Raw genomic sequence first — 17,375 nt, 5'->3', positions numbered from 1 at the left:
GAGACCTCCACCACGCTTGCTATCTTGGGGTCTTTGAAAGTTAGAGCTGACATAGTCTTTGAAAATACCTTAGTCTAACTCATATTTTCTACCATAGCAGGCTGAGTGACGTCCAGAGAGAATATGGCAGTTGTCTAAAACTATGCAGATCTCATGCTAAAGTTGGGTTTTCTGAATTTCCCATTTTGGGGCTACAGTCACAGTGAGATATATAAATTTCCATTTGACAGTCTTCCAAGGCTTTAAGTATTAAATAACTTAAAAGGAATATTTCTCCTCTCTTACATTATTACCCAAATTATCAGCCAGTTCCCACAATATATGTATGTGTGTGTGTGTGTGTATATATATATATACATATATACATAATATATATATATATTACAGACATATATAGGTACACATGCTTATTTATAATTTAAACATTCATTCATCTATTATTTATCCATTCACAAATGTTGAGTGCCTTTTTTAAGTGCTATAATTAGGATTTGTGTAGTGTGTGCGTGTGTGTGTAATTATGTGTGTGCATGATATATGCTTGTGGATTGGGGAGGTTATGGTACAGCAAACAATTCAGTTTTGGTCCTTATGAACTTATAGTTTCATGGTTTCTGTGGGTCAGAAACTGGAAATAGCTAGATAGATATCATTTGTGGTCTACCACTAGATTGCAGGCTGATGTTGGCTACAGCTTCATTCTTCTGAAGGCCTAACTGGGCTGAACATCTACCCTTGGGCTGAAAGATCTACTTCCAAGTTGATACTCTCAAGGCACTGGCAAGTTGGTGCTGGCTCTTGGCCAGAGGCCTAGTGTTTCTCCATGAGGATGTTTAAGCATCCTCATGGCCTTAGTGGTTGGCTCTTCCCAGAGTGAGTAATTCATGAACCCATGCCAGAAGCTGCAATGCCTTTTATGACCTAACCTTGCCTGTCACACATCTTTACTTCTGCCATATTTAATAGCCAGCCATGAGTAAATGTGGGAGATGATTCACAAAAGCATGAATATCCGTAGGTAAGGATCATTGGCAGCCATATTGTAGAATGGCCTCCATATAATCCATATAATAAGTGGGAAACATTGGATAATTATCATTCTGTGTGATAGATAACATAAAATAGGAAGAATAGAGCTTAAGAGAGCAAAAGATAAGTATAAATAACCTCTGGAGTTGGGGGAGGGTGACATTTGTGGTTCTGTTAAAGAGTTTTTGGAGAAAATGGAATTTTACACTCCGTGACTGTGGAATAGGAAATGGACAGGCTTGGGAGTGAGCGTGTGGGAAGAGTGTTCCAGGCAGAAGGAAGAACATTCTTTAGGTTCAGCTTGAATGCCACTCCCTCCAAAACTCTAGTCCCAGGAGATGTAGGATGAAAAAGAAGCTCGTACTTAAATAAGTTGGGAAAATGCAATATACTTCAGTTCCTGTGAAAGATTTAGAGTTCCCACTGATAGACTCCAGGTTTGAGAAATTTTGCACTAAAGATACCTTTTAACAATTCTACTCTCAACTTATTTGAATGTGGGAACATGCAATGTTCTGTGGAGTACATTTTGGAGAAAGCTGTACTAGACTAGACACAATTTGGTTGCCACCAAAACCTTCTCAATAATTTAGAGGACAAGGAAAGAAGCCATGCTGTTTCCCTACCTGAAGAGTAAGGAGCAGAGAATTCATTTATTTACCCACTTTATTAGTGAAAAGCCTTTTGACTGTAAGAGATGAAATATGATTCAGAAAGTCTTTGGCCAAAAACTGGAAATTATTAGTTCATATAAAGAAAAGATTAAGGGTAGATGTTCAGGCTTACCTGGATCCAGGTACTCAACTCAGATCATCAGAAATCTGCATTGACCTTATTCTCAGCCAAATTCTTCCCAGCTGATGACTGGCAGGCCCACCAGTAACTTCAATTTATCATATGTCCAGCAGAGTAACCATGAACAAAAATGATATCTGTTTGTTTCAGCAAAAGGCTGATGATGGACATTGATTGGCTTGGTGTAGGTTATAGGCAAAGAGTATACTTTGTTACACATTAGCTTGATCTGGGGCAGGTGACATTTTTTGGAGCCAAGGGATTGAGGGTAGTAGCCCTATCGAAAACCACATGGATTTAGAGAGAGAGAAGGAGTCATTCTCTCGACCATTGTAGAGGGGAATTCTTGGACAAAGGTATCCAGGTAAGTAAAAAAAAAAAAAAAAAAAAAAAAAAAAAAATATATATATATATATATATATATATATATATATATGTCCATTCCTACCTTCATATATTAATTGATCATTTGTTAAGTTTAAGTTTCTTGGCTATTTACAGAGAATACAGTGATTGTTAATCCCTCCCTTCAAAGGACATGGAATCATGGATATCAAAGGGTCACCAGTCTGGGTCAGTAGCTGATGGCTTTATTTCTGTATCCAGTTTTCCAATTCAAGAGTTCCAATGTATGCCTTAGAGAAGCTTCAAATGACCACCTGACTGTCTTATAGACAAAAATGGTAAAGGGATTTCTTACAGGTGCCAAAGGTCTGTAATTATAATGCTGTTCTAACAAAGGCTGTGCCAAGGCAGAGAGGATAAGTCATTCATTCTACCCCAGTGGTTCTCAACTGTCTTTAGCTATCATAATAATTTAGGGAGATTAAAAAATACAAATGGCAGAGGCCTAACTTTATGGATTTTTATTTAATTGGCCTGGAGTGGGGCCAACTGGACATCGGTCTTTTTAAAAGTCTCCCAGCCTATTGTGATATGCAGCCAGGACAGAGCACCATTGCTCTAAATAGATCATCAGCTGCTTGAGAGCTGCTTTAAGGTGTACTCTGCTCATCATTGGCTCCTTAGCACCAAACATATTGCCTAGCATATGGTAAGTGCCCAAGAATTACTTTTTTTTTTAAGAATTACTTTTTGAATGAATGAATGAAAGACTTCTATGAGCAAGAATCAAAATATTGGTTTTCCCTTTCCTCATGCATCCTGGACATCTTGAAAATCAAGGGACATGTCTTCTTTGAAGGGAGTACCATATCTTCAAAGTGCACTGTGCAGGAATCTTGTGAATTTTCACGGCATTGTGGTGAAGAAGGTTTTTTCCCTTTCCCCACTTAACTAACAGGGCACTCAATCAGAGAGCACACAAATGATTTGCCTCAGGGCCTCTGAGAGGAATAATGATAGGTTTGTGGGGTCTCTGATGCAATTACAAGTAAGCTGATGGAAAGAGATTAAGGCTGCAATTTGGAAACATAAAAGGTTAATATAGGGTAGATGCTTTGGACCTGAATTTGATTTCTGGGACAGCTGACCACCACTAGATTCACATTACTTCCAATTCAGAAGTATTATTTGTGTTGATGCTGCCGGAGGCTCCTGTCAGGCCCTGTCAGCTGCCCCTGACCAAGCTGTTCCTCAGAAACATTCAGTGAGATGTAGGTTATTCCAATTCTTCCTAGATTGGCAGAAGCCACTGTATCGACGGTCCTGGTTTCATGAACTATTGGGTTTAGAAATAGTTTTTTTTTGTATTAGTCTTGAGAGAATGGCTATGAAACCCAAGAGCAATTGCCTCAGCAAAAGCTGCTGGTCTCCAAGCACTGAGGGGAAGGATGCTTCTAGTAGCCCTTCTCTGCTGCATCACTTTGGTTCTTGGTGATTGTTCTTGGTCCTAAGGGCTCTGGCCCAGACTTCCTGGTTTGTACCCTAGCCCTGTTCCTAGCTATGTGACCTTTGTCAGCTCACTACCTTTCTGAGTCTCTGTTTTCTTATCTGTCAAATGGGACAAAATAGCACCTACCTTATAGGATTGCTATGAAGGTTAAATAAATATTTCTACACACACACACACACACACACACACACACACACACACACACACGGATATTCTCTCCTAAGATATACATATGTCTTCAAAGAGCACTAAGCACATTGTAGGTGTCCAGGAAATCTTAGCTATGTTACATGTTGATTTTTGTACATGACTACCCACCATTGACAACCTGCCCTGATGGAGCTCAATCCTGTTCTCCACTCCCTGCCATGTCTAGAAAAATCTCCCTTGGCTAACTTGGTCCACATCTACAGTCCCTGTTATCTTGGCTGCAGGGCCAGGCAGTGTTTGTGAAGGAAGGCCCCTGGAGCTGGCGAACAGACATAGCCACTTTTGGTAGCTCTGCTGTGCTCCATATTTACATAGAAAAAGGACTTTATTTATTTATTTGAGAGAGAGAGATAGAGAGAGAGAGAGAGAGAGAGCGCACATGAGTGGGGGGAAGGGCAGAGGGAGAGGGAGAAGCGGACTCCCCACAGAGCAGGGAGCCCAATGCAGGGCTTGATCCCAGGACCCTGAGATCATGACCTGAGCTGAAGGCAGATACTTAACCAACTGAACCACTAGGCACCCTTTTTGTCCATCCTTTTTAAACTGAGGTTACATGTGCTTCTCCAGGGGAAACATTTCTTGGGTGTGATGACTGGATTGGACCTTGATCACATGTGCCATGCCCCTTGCCCTCCCAGGGATGTAGTCTCTAACCAAGCACTTCCTCCTGCTTCTGCATTTTTCCATCAGCCCCTTTTCAGCTAATTATCTCCCATTTGCTTCTGCTTCCCCTTTATTTCTGGTGCTTTACCCACAGTAGTGCTTGAAGAATTGCTTTTAAGTGCCCGTCTTCATGGTCAGACCATAAGTTCCATGAAGGCAGGGCCATGCCTGTCTTTTAAGGTTCTTATTTCCCTTGCTAAGCTCAGTGCATGGCACATGAACTATATAATTCATATTTATTCATCTTTTGATGGAGCTTTGCTCAACCCCGACTATGCACTGGGTGCCGATATATGGTCAGAAGGAAGGAAGTACAAGAAAAGTTAAAATTAGAGACTTGAAGTCATATGTTACTAAAAGTTCTCGCAATAATTCTAATTGGGTTTCATAGATCCCTACTGAGTTAGGGATCTACTGGAAGTAGTAATGACCCCCAAAATTTTTCTTCTTCCCCTGAATGTCCTCAATATTGAAAGGTTTGATCACCCAGATAGAGTCCAAAGCTTGAACAAGTCGTGAGGAATTTTTTGTTCAATCTAGATCCACAAAGTCTCATCTCATTGAAGGATCCTTGTTTCTTTCTGACCCATTCCCAGCTTCTGGTCCTCACTCTCATAATCTACATTGAGCATATGTTTGTTCCTCCATCTTGATCTGATTACCATCATTAGCTTGTGTGTATTCCAGTCTTGGACCCTAAGACTCTGAGGTTGGCTTCCATTCCTAGCGTATCACTAGTGGCTACATGTTCAAATCCATTCCTCCAGAGAGGCTTGACACCTGGTTTACAGAAGAAATCATGAGAAGATGGCTATTTAATTCACAGGAATGTACCTGGTCCTTGGGAGTTTTTAAGATCTCTTCCATTGAGGTTCTATATCAGAAGAGTAAAAAGTAAATAACGTGTGTCACCTCAGCATATCATTTATACCAAACACTCAATGAAAATCCATTTTAAAGTGATATAATAGTTTAGAACTGTAAAAGCCTTACACTTTTTTTTTTCCTCTCTTGGTCTATGTGTATGTGTAGTAGGCATTTATAGTCCCATGTCATGGATGAGGAAGACTGAATCTCAGAGATGTTAACTGATTTTGTCAAGGTAAGTAAGAAGTGATGATAGGTCAGCAGATGAACATAGATCTTCTGTTTCCAAAAAGAGGGAAAGAGATTTTGGGAGGGGACAGAATGACCCACTCTATGATGTTCTTAAAATGTAAGAGTGTTTTTAAAATATTGTATAGTTTTCGAAGAATTGATACCACATAATACCACATCTAAAAGTGGGGCAAAGTCTGTAATAGCCTGAGGCCTAGGAGACTGGCTCACAGAAAAAATTTTCTTGTTCTTCTTTAATTATGTCATTACAAAAAAAAAAAAGGATAAGCATATATTATTACACTTTTACCTATACTGGCAATTAAGATCGTAATCTGGATGACTACTAGAGCTTGTAATGAGATTATACTCTCCTATTAAAAGCATGATCCAGTGGTGGAATAAAGAACGTTTCAGTTCTATTTAGTATGCTGTCGATCTTTGGGGGAGGCCCTCAAAGACACTGAAAGACATCTTTAGCGAGGAAGAGCCGCATCAGAATGTCAGGGTGCTTTGCAAGGTCCAAAGCATTTAGAATTAAAATGTTGCTTTTTGGTATTTTGTATTCCCCCTCCTCCCCCACTCCCACCCCAATCCTGTTGTTCTGGGTTTGGGCATATTTACTGTCTATTTTTCCTTTCCGTTTTCGTTAGTATATTCCTGAAAGGAAGTGCTGTAACTTCTACAAATAATCACCAGAATCAGGAGAGAAATGTGCTCCCCTCTGATGCATTACAAGGTGCTTGGTAAGTACCCTAAGTACCATTATGACAGAAGATACCTTCATTGTTGTTATTTGTTGGGGAACATCATCAAAAAGGCTGATTGACTGGTGAGCTGGCCCAGGGGGCCCAGAGGCTCCTCACCCCCTCCCTTGTCCTTGGAAAGTGAGTTCCCCTGGCCTTTCCCACTTTCAGCTCCCAGAGGCGTCTCCGAGGTCACAGCCTTGGGATAGTGGTGTGGTATTGAGAACACCTGCATGGTGTACGTGACTGCGCCCTGTGCCCAGTTAGGGCCTTTGCTATTATTAAATCTGCCCCTTACCAGCCTCAAGTGGCCTGCCACTTCCAGCTTCCAGTCTCTCTCTGCCCTCTGACGGAGGTTGGGATCAGATTATACCTGGGAAGCTCTTGGTAGCATTAAGGACCAACACTATTGTCCAGGTTTATTTTAATCTTTACAGCATGTCAAATATTATTTTTAAATTTTTTTTAACCTAAAAGTGTCTAATTGTTATCAAAATACACTGGTTTCAAAGCTTCATTGACATTGATCTTTTGTCGGGAGCCACTTCTCATTTTATACTTGGATTTTCTATACAATGTCCACAGAAAGGATTCTTTGGGGTGCGGGGAACAAGTGACAACAAGCCTGTCTTAAACTGGCTGGCTAAAAGCAAAAAGGTATTTTTCTTTTTGAGTCTCTAAAAAGATGCAACCAGTCTGAGGAACAGCTACATACAGGTCTGTCTTTGGGTTTCTCTCTCTTCCACTCCCTATACTCATTCCTCTTCCTTTCTCTCAACCTCTGTTACTCTTTCTTTGAATCTGACTCTTTTCTTTCCTTCCTCCCTTTTTGCCTTTCTCTTTCTTTCTCTTTCCCTCTTAATCTCTCTCTTTCCTTCTGTCTTGGTCTCTCCTCTTTGTCTCCTGAATCTCTATCTCTGTCTCTCTCCTTCTCCACTTGGCTTTCCTGTGTATTGTCTTCATTCCTAAATCTCTTTCCCTAGCTCGTGGCTGGCTGGCCCTCCTCTCCAGGCTTTCTGTCTATCACCATAGGTGCTCTGCTCAGAGAGCCAAACTTCCCTATGACTCCTGCAAAAACTCAGATGGGGGTGGGGGATCCTTATTTGCCTGGCTTTGATTACATGCTCTCTTTATAGCCATTCTATGAGACGCTTCACCATACAGACTTGGGCCACCAGACCAGCCTGGGAGCAACAGAGCGGAACCAGTTTCACCCGACTCCCATGGACTCAGAGGGGAAAGGAGTGGTTCTTCAAAGACAGTTGGGATGTTACCAGAAGTGAGATGAGAGGCAGGCAGTCTGCATCTATAGATGGCCTCTAAAGTAGCTGTATCTGACATCTCCCCAGTTACAGTCTTGAAGAGAAGCTCCCTGCCTCTTGCCGACACTTGTGTTAATTTTTGAATAGCCATGGATCCCTGAAAATTCTTCATGTCATTCAAGCAGAATTTTTGTGAACTTTCAACCCCGGTTCCAGTTTTAACCTTTGGTATCACACACAACAAACCCAGCTTTTTTTTTTTTTTTTTTTTCCATAGAATACAGTCTTTGATATATGGAAACAACAGGTCTGCCTCCATGAAGACTTCTTCCCAAGCCAAAGTTCCCTTGTTTTCTTAATGTTTTCTCAAATTTTAAACTAGAGTTTTCCTAATGTCTTTCTTTACCCATATTCTGTTGTATTTATTCGATCACCAAGTTCTCATGACTCTGCCTTCTAAGTAGCTCTCCATGTATATCTTTCTTTTCCCTTTAGGCATTGTTTTTATTTATATAGTCTGAAATCAGCTGTCTGCAAACAGCCTTAATCCTGAGATGTACCCTAGACATTCTAGTGGGGAGTGGATAAATCTATGACTCTTATTTTATAACTACTTGACTGTTATAATTTTGACTGTTTGTAATATAATTTTAGAGGTAACCAAAATTTTTCGACTTCCTAAAGAAGCCAGATCTGACTTTTGTAATTAATTTCTTTTTTTAATTTGAGTATAGTTGACACACAACATCAAAGCATTTTTTTTTTGTTTTGTTTCTCCCATCCTCTCTTTATCCAAGTTTGTGTACATACAGAGTTTACATTTGATTTCTGTCTTTCCCAAACTTGTCAGTATCTCTGGAATATTGGTGTCTCAATGAATTTTAATCTTCAGTCTGTTTAGTTGGGCAGAACAGGAAGTCACCAAGGACCCAATATGTGCTGGGTTCTGTCCATGAGAAATCAGGGAGTCAGGGAAGAGAATTTTTATCTATTTTATTTCCAAGTTGTACATAAAACCTTACATTGTCATCTTGCCAACAATCTCCTATAATGTTCATCAAACATGTACTCAAATTCCCTGGATGAGAATAAGGGATTGAGGTCTGGGATTTGGTCAGTTTTGGGAATACAAAGATGTGTGAGGCTTTATCTTTTCCCTCAAGGACCTCACAGTTCAATAACAGAGACATATTAGCAGATGAATCTCAATACAGTTACTGCTATGACAACATCAACTTATAATAACTTATGAATCTCAATACAGTTACTTCTATGACAGCAGTATGCATCAACTTCTGATAACTCAGCAAAAAGGACACCTAACCCAGCCTGGGGTGTTAAGAAGGCTGCTTGATGACCGTGCTATTTGGACTGAGTCTTGGCAAGGTGGAGAAGGAGAAAGAGGAGATTTTGGAGAGAAAAAATGTGTAATCAAAGACATGGAGGAATGAGATGCAGAAGACAATTAGCACTTCTTGGTCTCTTGAAAACTTGAACAGAAGCTTAGGTCAAAGACGGGTCATTACCTGGTTCATCAGTGCCCCTGGGGAATTCAGATCCTTTCGTCTATGCATGTCCTAAGGGAGCACACTCTCATTACTCTTTAGAGGGTTCAAGATTCTCAGAAACTTTATTTTCTCTTTTTTGTTCATCAGGTTCAGCCAGAAATTATTGAACATCTTCTATAAGCCAGGCACTTTGCTAGCTCTTCCACATTCATCATCTTATTAGACTCTTATAACAACTCTTTGAGTTATACCTTGGGTTAGAGATAGCTCGGTATCCCCCAGCTTCCACCCCCCCCCCCCACTATTTATATAGTGGTAAAACTCCCCATCCTAGACACATAGCTGTCCAGACCAATACTAAAATTTCCAACCTTCCTTGCAGATATATATGGCCATATGACTAAATTCTGGCCAATGGGATGTAAGCTGGGGTGTCACTTGGAAGCTTCCAGAAACTTTCCTCAACAGAGACCTGGTATAGATGGTTTGTTCCTCCTATGAATTTTATTTCTGTTGGCTTGAATGTATGAAGGCTGATGTTAGAGCAGCTTTCTTAGACTTGGAGGTGATCTTGGAAGTAGAAACCCCTCTCATGGAGGGAAAACAACAGGAGGTGCCTATGGTCTGAAATCTCTGTAGAGCAGAGCTGCCAAAGTCCTTGACTGTCTACCTCTGGATCTTTTACAAGTTGAAGAAATAAAATTCTACCTTGTTGAGACCACTGTTATTTTTGTGTCTCTGTTATTTTCAGTTCAATGAATTATCTCTATTTTACAGATAAGAAAAGTGAGAAAAATGAAGTATATAGCAAATGTTGGGGATGGAGGCATTGGATTTTTAAGACCAAGGTTTTTGTTCAGACTATTTCACTTGCTGCTATTTTTTTTCCCTCCCTATTCTGCTTTAATTAAATTACGATTGCCTGGGGCTGGCCCTAAACACAGTTTGACCCAGAAGCCTTTTAATGTCGATGTGACTTAACTCTAATTTTCAGGAAATAGCTCTTGGGTTTCTTTACTTCAGAAATCCAGGAGCTGAAAGATTCGTAGGGCAATAGGGTAAAGAATGTTCATTAGGCACTGTGACAGCAAATTTTGTTATCTTCACAATGTAGTACAACCTATTGTTTATCCAATAATCTTTTAATTAATTGGCAATTAAAGTTGGTAAGGATTTGAAGATGCCCATTAATAAAGCTGGGCAAATTACTCTCATGGTCTGAGGAAAGAAGAATTTTAGTTATCTCTCTCTCTCTCTCTAAGTCAAAACCAGTTACCTTTCTTATAATTTATTATTCATTTTTGCCAGTATCACTCAATGTGTCAAATGACCTGGGAAAAGAGCATGAAACCCATGTTTTCATCTGAGCTATGTTATAAACTTCCTCTGTGACTTTGAATAGTATGCTAATCTTAATTACTAGTTAGGATGACACTCAAAATAACCGGGTAGTCAGGAGAGGTAAATTATTTTAACCCATCATAAGACAGAATCATATATGGGTAGAATAACAAGGACCTATGAGTTTGCTTTTGCTCATGTCCTCATTTTAGAGGGAAAAGAAGCAGAAAGAAAAACCAGAGTGAGTGTCAAATATTTCAATGGGCTGGCCACTCAAATTGTCCTGTATTTTAGTTAAACTAAATAGACATGACTCTGTTTTCCACCTTATTTAAACAAACTCTGAAATGCATTCTCCACAAGCTAATGAAGGCAATGCACGGTAACAAATGTATTAAAGTGTGTTTCATGAGATGTCAGCAGGTGTCCTTATGCAAAGTGTGTTGACTACAGCACACATCCTTCCTCTCAACTCTCTTTGATCAGCAAGGTGGATTGTAATCCAATTAGACTGTATCAGTCATGAGCCAATTCTGGTCTAGACAAGCTAGAGCCTTTGCCATTCTCCTTCTTCACCTTCCTGTTCCAAGAACAAACCTTTCTCGCTCCCCTGGCTTATATGGTTTTCTCCAAATGAAAGAGCTTCAACCCTTGCCTACTCCCAATCTGACCCTGCCCTAGAGGATCTCTGGTCCCATTTCTCTGCAAAATCATTTGCTCTTTTTTTGTCAAAGCCTTTTGAGAGTCCAGTAAGTACTGGATTAGTAGCTATAAATGAAATAAATGGAAAGTACGGGGCTGTGTAATTCTAAACTTTTGTTCACTTTTTTGCTTTTGAGCATGGTGAGAATATGCCTACTGATTCTGGATGTGGATTCTATGGCTAAAATTGATTCATATTGTCATCGAGACAGACTAGATAGAGGGTGTGGTAAATATCAGTTCATTATGTATTGAACAATGGAGAGAAATACCCTGTAAACTGTAGAGGTTGGGGGTTTATTAATATTTGGGGGGTACTACTGCTCTCTATGTCTTGGATCACTGCCAGCCTGTTTGAGATATTTATGATTCCAAAAAAGAGAACATATATATACTTATTAGAATGGTGAAAATCCCAAACACTGACAACACCAAATGCTGATGAAGATGTAGAGCAATAGGAACTCTCATTCATTGCTGGTGGGACACAAAATGATACAGCCACATTGGAACATGGTTTGGCAATTTCTTACAAAACTTAACATGCTCTTATCATATGATCCAGCAATTTTGCTCTTTGCTATATATCCAAAAGAGTTGAAAATATATGTTTACACAAAACCTGCACACAGATGTTCATAGAAGCTTTATTAGTTTTTGTCAAAAGTTGGAAGCAATGAAGATGTCCTTCAGTAGGTGAATGGATAAATAGACTGTAGACTGTAGTATCTCCAGACAGTAGAATATTATTCAGCATTATAAAGAAATGAGCTATCAAGCCACAAGAAGACATAGGAAACCCTAAGTGCATATTACCAAGTGAAAGGAGCCAATCTAGAAAGGCTATATACTGGATTATTTTACTCTGGAAAAGGCAAGACTACAAAGAAAGTAAAAGATCAGTGGCTTCCAGTTGTTGGGGAGAACGGATAAATAGGTGGAGAACAGTGAAATTTTTGGACAGTGAAAATATTCTATATTGTACTATAATGAGGGATATATATCAGCATACATTTTCTTAAACTATAGAATGTACAATAAATACTAAGAGTGAACTTTAGGGTCAACTATGTGCTTTGGGTGATAATGATGTGTCAATGTACGTTCATCAATTGCAAAAATGTACCACTCTGGTTGGGAAATTGACAGTTGGGGAGGCTCTGGGTATGTGGGGGCAAGGGGTGCATGGGAACTCTCAGTATTTTCTGCTCAATTTTGCTGTGAACCTCAAACTATTCATAAAGCAAAGTCTATTTTGAAAAGGAATGAATATTTTTGTGCCTACAATGCTCCTGGTATTGTGGTGGGCACTTTGCATACACTACTCATTGATTCTTTTAACAGGTGAGTAGTAGATTAAAGAATTCAGGCCCGGAAAGTTTGAGTGACTTGCCCAAGGTCGTGGAAAAAAATAAGGAATGGAAAAGAGATGTGAGTGCACACGTGTCAGGCTCTGAAGTCTGTGCTTGTCTTCAACCACAGTACCCCTGAAACCTACAATGTTTGAGAAAACATCCTTCAAGCCTCACTCTGCTGCCCACCATGAGAGTGTGCTTCTCTCCACGAGCAAGTGGGCCTGTACTCTAAGCTGTCTCCTGAGCAGGAGCCGGAAACTGGCACCTGAGAAATCTTATAAAAATCTGTCTGGCTTTTTGGCTTCCTTATTACTGCACCCAGGATAATTATAACAGCCCTTTGTCTGTGGAAACTGACATCAAAGATTCTCACAAAGAGTAGCTCTGGTGGGAACTATGATTATCCTCATTTTATGGTTGGAGAAACTGAGGAATGGATTTGTTAAGTGGATTGCCCAAGGTCAGCTGGTGAGTCAGGGAATGGAGTCTACATCTGTATGGCCCTTGCACCATAATCCTGCTTTTGGCCTGAGACACCTATCATATTCATTAGACTAATATTGCCATTCCCCAGATAAATATTAAGGGATTCAAGGTAGCCAGATGAGAGCATCTGTATCCTGTAAAGTCCACAGGAAAGGAGGCTCTGTCTCTCTGGGAAATAGGTCACCAGCCCTAGTGTTTTACTTAAGCTTCAGGAGTAGGGATCTTGGGAATGGAATCACACCAGCTTAAGAAACCTACCGCCATGTAAGCAGTGGCTCTTTTTTATCCATTAGAGGCAGTCAGTTTGCTGGTCATTTCAGAGGCTTCCAGGACCCTGCCTTTGACTAACACTTTGCACTTGACATACACCGAGTTGCCAGTACGTAGAGGAAGAAGCAGCCTGTGTTGGAAGACTGAGCTGGCTTTGCAGTCTTTATTCACTGTCTGGAATCGTGTTTAAGAAGGGGTGGTATGACTTGCCCTGTGTGGAATTTGCATATCTGAACATTAATGAGGCATGTAGCTACTCTACGGTTTAATGTGTCAATTAAGGCAGAATTCTACGGTTTTTGTCTAAGACAGGTTATATGACAAGAGCTTGTCTTTAAGGCTTAAAGCTATATAAAATCCATTTGCTGGGGTCTGTTCCCAGCTGGGGATGGGCTGCCAGGACAATGAGTCTCACTGTGAAGGGAAACCAGCCTCATGTAGTCTTGGGCGAAGGGGTGAGAACAGGGCTGTCACTGTCAACGCCCTGCGTCTGGTGACTTAAATGCCCCTTTGGGAGATGCTTGGAAAAGACTAGTGTGAATCTACCTAGATCTGAGATTGCAGGTGCCAGTCAACTCTTGCAGCTACCTACTAGTTAGATGACCTTTTACTCTCTCTGCCTGTAAAATTTGACTCATCTCTCAAATGTCACCTCCTCTTTGAAGACTTTGCTTCAGGGCAGAATTAGATACTCCCTCTCCCATGCCCACTCAGCACTTTCTTCTTACCACTGTTGTGGTACTTATCGGAGTCCTGCATTGTCTGTCTATGATATCTCTGTGTCTATGATGAGACTGTGAGCTCCTTGCGTGACATACCCCATCTGAACCAAAGCATTTGGGGTCAATAAATCTGTGTGACGTTGACTTGGCTGACCAAGAACCATATAGGAGATCCCTTGTACCCACTTAGGACCTCACCATACGGGAGATCCCTTGTACCCTCTTAGGACCTCACCTCTACCTTGACCTCTGCCATTTTCTGTTTGGATTTCCCTGTCACTCGTATCATTTAAGGTCTATACAAGGACCCAGATGGCCCACTAAGTCTGTGTTTGAGGAAAGTTCCATAAAGGGACTATGTATATAAAAGTGTTGAGGAGGTGTAGGAAATCCACAGGGTTAGTGCAGTATCTTGACCTAGTACAGTGGGGGCAGTGTCATCCTCCAGTCTGAACTAGTGAAATGTTGGAGGGGCTTCAGAACACATAGAATTTTCAGACAGATGCTGTGACTCTGACAGGGAGGTACACAGTCAGCCCTTAACCCAATACCCAGACTTCATTGTCTCCCATCTTCTGATCTTTTGCCATGTGGTAGTCAGAAGGATGGGGACAATCCATGGATGGGAGCCACACAGGTCAGCCTCTTGGGATGAGAGTAGGTAGAGAAGGAGGGGGAGTGGAGGTGAGTAGGGAAACAGAAGATGACCAGCACATCACTTAACCACATGGGGCCCCACCCTCACCTGTGCCCAGAGTCTGGAGAATACTGGCAAGAATTCATAGTGGAATGAGTCGGGTAGAGCTAGTCCAGGGGTATATCCTTAGACAAGTTATTTGAGCGCTATTCTCTCAGACTTTCTGTTTTCTCCTCTGTTAAATGGGAGTCAGGGTGGACACATAGGGTTAAGTGTGAACACTGTATGAGAAAATAGATGTAAAATGCCCAGGATAGTGTCTAGCACACAACAGGTGTTCACCATTTCATTGATTATTCCAGATATGATTCATTCCCTCCCCATCCTCTTTCTTTGCATTATAAATATTTTAGCAATGAATATTTCAGATTCAACCTCTCCCTCGACTGCATTTTGGACTTTGTTATATACTGGATTGTATTCCAGAGAAAAAAATTGTAGAATTGGACTCCCTCGGAATATGGATGAGCACCTACCTCTCTGCATCTTCCTTGCATTTTCCTCTTCTATTTGGAAAGTTGAGGCTCTGACCTCATAGAATCAGACATGCTGGTTAGTCAGTCTGAGTGCAAACCTGATCTTGCTTTGGTAGGGGGCAGGTCACAAAAATCTTAGTCCTTACTCCTTGGCTATCATCCATTGGTTTTTCCAAAGGGGGAAGGAACTCATGTTAAAATTTTGTTTTGAGATTCCAGGATTTAAGTGTATATGATTTCCCATTTAAATTGGTCTAAACTTTTGTTGTCTGCTCACTTTTCCATATAACAAACCACTTGACACACACACAAATCCACAGGTCAGTGGGTCAGGCATTTTATATAATTATACACAGAGGGAGTTAAGGTCAATGGGTTGCGCAAAGTCACACAGTTGCTGAATTACATTGTTTAGGCTAGTACTCACTTCTATTTCCCCTGCACTATGCTATGGCTGGCATGTAAAACGGTCGGAAATTATTAACCTACGCTTAATAAATACAGAATTAAATGAGTTTGCCCAGCACGGAAAAATCTGGCATAGACCTAACTTCAGGAAACTCATAAATCATCCTGCAAACTGGTGATTCTTCCCTCTGAGGGCTGTTGTGTATGGAAAGTACATTTCATTAGGCTCTCGGAAGCCCCGTTTACTTAACAGCTTTCTCCCAATCTCATATTTTCCATCTAATGGCCCTCGTGTTAAGATGATAGACATCATGGAAATGTAGAGTGATAAGAAGAGGTAGATAAGAATACTGGTTTATGTGAGGTAAATTATACATTAGAATTGCCCTTCCTCTGTTCTCTTGGAAGTTCATTTCTTCACCTGATTCATCTTTTCAGTGCTGTTCCTTCCATTTTAAGGACAGCTTTCCCAAGGCGGAGTGTTTGGATGGCTTGGTGCAGAGTGGATTTGGTAACAGGTTTATTCTTCTAGAAGAGCATTTTCCATTCAGAGCAGGGTGCTTTGAGGAGTCATTATCAACATGTAAATTGAAATTCCCAGAACCTAGGGCAGAGGTGATTAGAGCTTATGCAGAACTCAGTAAAGAGGGCATTAGGGGATTTACTCTGAGGTAATGGACTTGGATGTGATCATGCGTTTACATGTTTTCCTCTCGCTTCTTCTCTGTTGCTTCCCAGTCAGCCAACCCTCCCCCACCTCCTCCTGTCCTCTGCTCCGTTTAGATTTGACCAAATGCTGAGTGAAGTAAGTCAATCGGAGAAGGACAAACATTATATGTTTGTCTCATTATATGAATGAGAATTCATTTGGGGAATATAAATAATAGTGAAAGGGAATATAAGGGAAGGGAGAAGAAATGTGTGGGAAATATCAGAAAGGGAGACAGAACATAAAGACTCCTAACTCTGGGAAACGAACTAGGGGTGGTGGAAGGGGAGGAGGGCAGAGGGTGGGGGTGAATGGGTGACGGGCACCGAGGGGGGCACTTGACGGGATGAGCACTGGGTGTTATTCTGTATGTTGGTAAATTGAACACCTATAAAAAAAAATTTATTAAAAAAAAAGATTTGACCAAATGGCAGGCAAATGTAAAAGCCCCTAATTTTCATCCATTGTTTATTTGATTATATAATTCATGACACCCACTTTTAAATCAGAAAGAACATTCCAATAATAAAACACATGCCATTGAGCTTAGGGAACTCGTCAAAGCTTCTTTAGAGGACTGCCCCCTCTCCTCCTGCCCATCCCTCCTTCTTCTTGTGTTTATCATTCCATTGCTTTTCTTTGTAATGTTGCCACCTCCAGATAATTCCCTGACGATCTGATGTTTAGTTGTGATTTTGAGATCCATCCATATTCCTGCCCACAGTTGTAGTGTGTTCCTTGTTACTGCAGCATGGTGGTGCAGAGGGGTGGACATCCTATCATTTATTCTCCTGGTGATGGGGAGCTGGGAAGAGTTTCCGCTTCTGTTTTGATGAACAGGACTGTTAAGAACCCTCTTGAATGTGTGTTCTGGAACACATGTGCAATCATTCCTCTCCAGCATGGATTCTCAATCTTTTTCATGTCAGGAAACTCTTAGAAAACGATGATACTATTTGTAGAGCACATAGGGCAAACCATTATCTCTCATATTACCAATAAATATCATTAGAAAAGTAAAGTAAAATAAATTTTTTCAAATT

At 40.7% G+C, this 17,375-nt stretch overlaps 1 long non-coding RNA gene across 4 annotated transcripts; it reads left to right on the top strand.

Annotated features, from left to right (window-relative positions):
• Positions 1-959: 959 nt before the first annotated feature.
• LOC102151705 lies at positions 960-9,868 on the top strand. 4 transcript variants are annotated; one of them, XR_005368300.1, is made up of 5 exons: positions 972-1,018; positions 2,326-2,397; positions 5,585-5,654; positions 6,304-6,396; positions 7,533-9,868. It is a non-coding gene; the product is annotated as an uncharacterized LOC102151705 (long non-coding RNA). The 4 variants fall into 4 exon arrangements; XR_005368301.1 differs by lacking the exon at positions 972-1,018 and adding an exon at positions 2,076-2,188; XR_005368302.1 differs by lacking the exon at positions 2,326-2,397 and having other exon boundaries at positions 960-1,018.
• The last annotated feature ends 7,507 nt before the right edge of the window (positions 9,869-17,375 follow it).

The sequence above is a fragment of the Canis lupus genome, chromosome 13 (assembly GCF_011100685.1).
Source record: "Canis lupus familiaris isolate Mischka breed German Shepherd chromosome 13, alternate assembly UU_Cfam_GSD_1.0, whole genome shotgun sequence".
Taxonomy (NCBI): Eukaryota; Metazoa; Chordata; class Mammalia; order Carnivora; family Canidae; genus Canis; species Canis lupus.
The sequence above is the reverse complement of the archived record's forward strand: the minus strand, read 5'-3'. Positions and strand labels throughout refer to the sequence as shown.